Consider the following 6,534-nt stretch of genomic DNA (forward strand, 5'->3'; position numbering starts at 1 on the left):
GCTCTTTGCCTGGGATACTTACTGTCTGAATGGGACTGCCAATCACAAAGCCCCCCCCCCTCCAACTTAGTCCCAGGCCTCAGAGCTGAGTCTACCCCAGAAGAACAATTGATAGACTAGTTGAGAGACAATGGCAGCTACAGAATTTCCATAGGAAAGAGGTTTAGAGACTGAAAACTAGTTAAAAGTGAGGCAGGAGGCTATTTGACTCATCATGAAGTTGCATGAAGGCAACCACACTGTATTTACTCAGATGTAATCTGGGATTTGCTGACCCTGAAGCCCCTCCAATCTAGTGTGGTCAAATTTGCCAAGAACCATCCTGTCCCATCCAGTTGGTGGTTCTTCCTGCTGGAATTCTGTCTGCCCCTGAGAAATGATAACCTACATACAGAAGAAAATGAAGAGAAAGTGAGTGGACTGCAAGTTGAGAGAAGGAGAAACATAATCCTGATAGCCATTTTTGAGCATAATCAATTTAGTCATTTGGGATCTGATAATTTCTCTTTTTAAGAGACTGTGAATTGCTATTATCTGCATCCAAAGAGCTCTGAGTAACAGAGATGAGGAGTAACAAAGACCTTAGCTCAAAGAGCTGAAGTATGGTGAGGAATTATAAAACAGAGTTCAACATTATAATTGACATATCAAAATACTTTAAAAATCACATTCTCTGACTAACTTCTCAACTTATCTTTAAAACCTCTATTGCAAAATAATGAATTATTACACAGTGAATGCTTTTATATAACCTGGGTTGTTAGGGTCTGTAAACAAGTCAAGATGGCGCCTGGCATTTTGCCAGAAGGAGTGGTTTGTGAAGTAATGCCAGCGAGCCATTAAGTGTGGAGATTCCTTAATGACTTAATGCTGTATCTAGTTTATGTTAATTGATTTAAGCTGTGTATAATTGTTAAGATGATGAGGATTCCTTAATGACTGATTGCTGTAATTGGATGATGCTAAATTGAAACAAGCTGTGTATTCAGTTATGTATATATACCCCTGCAGTCCTACAATAAACAGCTCCCGCTCCCGCAGTATCAACCTTCACAAGTTGCTTGTCACTCCCCCCTTCCCCCCCCTCCCCCCTTTAGTTTGCCCAGCCAGACTGTGGCACTGGGTCAAGAAACAAAACAGCCCACAATCATCCTAGAAGGTCTCCCTTCCTCTACTCTAGAGTGAATCACTTTCCTGGATTTGTTTTACCTGGTGTGTACATATGTTGGCTTTTTTAAACAAAAGTATTATTTTGCTCTGTGTGTGTGTGTGTGTGTGTGTGTGATTCTTCCACATTGTAACTTGTAGTAGTAGTTAATTCATTTTCATTGTCATATAGGAATCTATAGTATGAATATATCACAATTTATCCATTCCAATGTTGATTGATAGTTAAATTGTTTCCAATTATTAACCACTTCAAATAACATTGCCATGAATTTTCCTAAGTGTATACTTAGGAGAGGAATTAATGGGTTTACATGGCATGTGTATGTTGAACGATAGGAGATACTCCCAAACAGGTTTGAGAAGAGATTATAATTATTTAAACTACCAGTGTATGAGAGTTATAGTTGCTCATGTCTTCCCCAGCACATGATGTCATCAACTGTTACACTTTTACTCACTTGGAGTGATGTAGTAATACAGCACTAGTTTGAATTTGCCTTTTTCTGATGAGTATTGATGTGGAACAACTTTTTGTATAGTTATTGGCCAAGTGGATATCATATTTTGTGACATACACATTTAAAGTTTGTCCCTTCTTTTCCTATTGGGTCATGTCTTTTTCTTGTTCATTTGTAAGAATACTTTATATTTATAAAAAGAAGTACTTTATTAGTTGATATATTTGAAAATCAATTATCCTGCTCTGTGGTTTTTATTCTTTGCCTTTTTATTCTATCTCCTCCCCATTTTGGTATCTGGGATTAAGCCCAGGAGTGCCTAAGCACTAAGCTACACCTCTAATCCCTTTTTATTTTTTATTTGCAACAGGGTCTTGCTAAGTTCCTGAGGCTAGCCTTGAACTTGCAATCCTCCTGCCTTTTTATTCTCTTATTAACACATTTTGAGAAACAGAATTTCTCAATGTTAATGGTGTCCAATTTACCTTCTGAGATTTTTTGACAAATGTTTTTGTGTCCTGTTTAAGAAGTATCTTTTAAACCCAAATTGTGAAGATATCCTCTCATGATATCTTCTAGAAGCTCTATCATTTTACCGTTTACATTTAGATCTATAATCTTCCCAGAATTGATTTGGGGGTTAATGTGACATACGGAATCAGATAAAGGTGTTTTTTTTTTCTATATGGATAGGCAATTAAGCAATCAAGAAACATTTATTTAAACAAAACATTTTCCTCCATTACTGTTTAGTGAAATCTTAGGCATAAATTGAGTGGTCATATATGGGTGGGCCTTTACCTAGACTATTCTGATCATTTCATTTTTCCTTGCACCAATACTACATCTTTTTAATTACTCTTACAGTTTTAGTTATCTTTTTCGCTGCTGTGACTAAAGGACCCAACCAGCATAATTGTAGAAGAGGAAAAGTTTTATTTAAGGGGATCCCAGTTTCAGAGAGTTCATAGAAAGTGGGCTCCATTCCTCAGGGCTCCAGGTGAGACAGGAACAACATGGCAGAAGAGTGTGGCAAAGGGAAGTGGCTTACCTGATGATCAAGAAGCAGAGAGAAGGGGCTAGGGCTGTAGCTCAGTGGCAGAGTGCTTGCCTAGCACTTGTAAGGCACTGGGTTCAGTCCTCAGCACCAAATTAAAAAAAAAAAAAACAACACATAACTAAATAAAATAAAGTTGTTATGTCCATCTATAACTAAAAATTAAGAAAAATGGGAGGGAAAGGGATATGAAGAAGCAAAGAGAGAGAGGTCTCTACTCATCAGATACATTATATACCCCAAAGCCACGCCCCAATTTCCAAATCCTCCAGCCACACCCTACCACTTCAGTTACCACTCAGTTAATCCCTAATAGGCGATTAATTCACTGATGGGTTAAGACTCTTAAAACCCAAAAATTTATCCTCTGAACCTTCTTGCATTGTCTCACACGTGAGCTTTTGGGGGACACCTCACATCCAAACTATAACATTTACTTTACAATAAATCTTTTGGGCTGATAAAGAAGATTCTCCTACTTTAAAATAGTATTCTAACAAAGATAGCATTCTTCAAGGAAGTTATTAACTATCTTTAAGTTTCTTTGAGAGAGTATTACTATTTTTAGCACTTTTATTTCCACATATAAATTAAAATCAACCTGTTAACTTATACATATTGGCATTTTCATAGGGTTTATATTTAATCTATAAATTAATTTAGGTAGAATTAATATGTTACAATAGAGAGTTTTTTTCAATCATAAATGTGATAATTTAAATATATCGATTTACATCTTCAGTAACATTTTACAGTTTTCCATTCTTCATTAGGTTTAATTCTAGATGTTAGGTTTTTCTGAGACCATTGAAAATTATATTGTTATTTAAATTTCACTTTGTAATTATTGCTGAAATGTGACAATATTATTGAACTTTTTAATCAATCAACCTTGTAACTAGCAACCTTATTAAATTCACCATTTAATTCCAATAGGGTATTATTTATAGATGGCTTTGGATTTTCTAAGCACACAATCATGTTATATACAAATAATGACATTTATTTCTCTCTTTCCATTTATCTTTTCTATTAAATTTTCTTGCACAAGGTAAAGACCTTTGGTAAAATCTGAATATATATGGTGATTGTGGGCCTCCTCCCTCATTGCTAATCTCAGAAGAAATTTTATAAAATTTCACTAATAATAGGTTGTTTGTGTAATGACTTCTGTAGACATTTTTATCTGCTTAAGAACATTGCCATCTATTCCTAGTTTGCTAAGTTTTTCATAAATGATTGTGATTTTTATCAAATGCTTTTTCTGTAACCATTCAGAAAAAGACATGAATTTTTTTCTATATTTTTCTTCTGTTAAAGTAGTAAATTACAATGATTTGATTTTCAAATGTCAAGCTAATTTCATATCTGTGTTTTTTTTGTCTTTTTTCTTTTTTTATTATTAGTTGTTCAAAACATTACAAAGCTCTTGACATTTTAATAAAGTCATCTTGGTCATGAAATAATATCTTTTTTATACTAATAGATTTGGTTTGCTAATATTTTGTTTAGGATTCCTGGAGAGATTATCTATAACTTTTTTTGGTTATAACACCTTTGCCATTATAAGTTGGGAAATATGCCTTGTTTTTCTATTTTGAGGGGAGAGTATGTGTGTGTTAAGTGTTCTGTTTTTCCCTAAGTGCTCAGAAGAGGTCTTCAGTTAAGCTATCTGAGTCTAGAATTTTGTGGAAATAATTTAAATCAGGAACTTAATTTTTTAAAATAAACTTTCCATTTTTATGTCCATTGTAGTATGCTATATTTTTTAAGAAATTAATTCATGGTGTCTACATTTTAATATTCATTAGCACAAATTGGTCATGATATCCCCTTAATATTTTAATTCTATTCTCTGTGGTATTTTCCCCTTTTTCATGCCTGAGAGTGGTAATTTATTTCTTTTCCAGATACTTTTTATTATTCTTGTCTGAGGTTTCTCCATTATGTTACATTGTTCATAGAACCAACTATTAGCTTTTGGTTCTCTCTTTTGTTTTCTCTCTTGTACATTTGTTTTCTATTTCATCAATGTGTGTTACTATCTTGACATGTAATTTGCAATTCTTTTTCTAACTTCTTGAGTTAGATACTTAGATCATTTTTTTCCTTTCTTCTTCTCTGACAAATGTTTTAAAATTATCCATGAATGACTTTAACTACATCCTACAGGTTTTGACCTATTGTGTTATTATCATTCTATTCAAAATATTTTTTCGTTGTGATTTCCTCTTTGACATGTTTGATCAGTTTCTTTTTAATTTTTTAACCTGTTTTAATTAGTTATACATGACAGTAGAATGCTTTATGTACTTTGATATATCATACATAGATGGGGTATAATTTCTCATTTTTCTGATTGTACATGTTGTAGATTTCTAAACATTTAAAATTTTGTTTTTATTTAATAACTTTTAGTTAATTGATTCATTTTATTGCAGGCATAGACCATACTCTGTGTGATTTAAATCATTTGAAGTATGTTTAAAATTCCTTCATGGCCCAGCACATAGTCAATTTTGGCAAATGTTCCATATGAAATTGTTAAACGCAGTATGATATATCAGGTTAATTTTGTTAATCACGTTGTTCAAAATTTTTTAGCCTTACTGATTTCTTGTGTTTGTTTGTTTTTGGTGCTGGTTCTATTAGTGAAAGTTCCTACTATTTTTGCAGAATATTTATTTATCCATTTTGTTCTATCAACAATTATCTTGAACATTATGAGGTGTACATAAGTTTATCCTTGTGATATCTTTGTGTTGGAATGACCATTTGATTATGAAATATCCCTTTTATCTTTAGTAAAGTCTGTTGACTTAAAGTCCAATTCATCTGGTAGAAATTTACAGGTTATGACTTTCTTGTGACTAATATTTGCATGTGTATTTTTCTCCACTATTTGTCTTCAATTTACAACATATATGTGTGTACAACATTGAGTTGAGTTTTATCATGTTGTTTTATCCAGTCTAACAATTTTTGTCTTTTAATTGGAGTTTTTTTATTCATTTATGTATAATATTATAGCTAATGTAAAGAAAATTTAACTCATCACTCTGCCATTTGTTTTACAGTGTCCCATCTATTTTGTTTCTTTTAAAAAAATCTTTCTTTATATTCTTTTGGACTATCAATTTTTATTATTTTTTATTATCTCATTTTCATTTCTGTGAGCTATATGTAGTTACACATCTTTCACTATGCTTTTAGAGGTTGCCATAAGGATTTCAACATTTGTCTTTGACTTATTAGCATCTAATGAATAAAATCGCTTTTGCAACTGCCTGGCCAAGGTAAAGCCTTAGACATTTTAATTACATTTATTCCTTTTCTACTGCCTACCAGTTCATCTTCCAATTTATGGTCCCTCTCTCTTCAACTATATCCAAGCTATTGTTAAACAAATCCATTGATTTATTAACATAATAATATTTCCCAGTTTTAGGTATTCCACTTGATTTTTCACAGTTTCTAGTTCTCTGGTACAATTCTCTATCCAATCATTTAATTTATTGAATGTACTAATCACAATTATTTTAAATTTTATGCCTGATCATTGCAATGTCTAGATTTTTCTAGCAGACAGTTAAGGTGAAGTGGCTTACCCCACCAAATCATGAACTGTGTTGATTTGAAGCCAACCTTTAGACTTCTTAGAGTCATCTATTTCTGCTGGTATAGGAGAGTCCTATTAAAGTCTGGAATGTTGCTGCCTAGGCCCTAAGCCATTGGCTGTCTCTAAACTCCCATTGTGTTACCATGCCCCATGATACCAAAGGAAGCTTTGCTTACCTTCTCAGCCTAACGTTCACAGCGATCATATTTATTTGCAAGTGCCTTGAGAGG

The sequence above is a fragment of the Urocitellus parryii genome, chromosome 8 (genome assembly GCF_045843805.1).
Source record: "Urocitellus parryii isolate mUroPar1 chromosome 8, mUroPar1.hap1, whole genome shotgun sequence".
Lineage (NCBI taxonomy): Eukaryota > Metazoa > Chordata > Mammalia > Rodentia > Sciuridae > Urocitellus > Urocitellus parryii.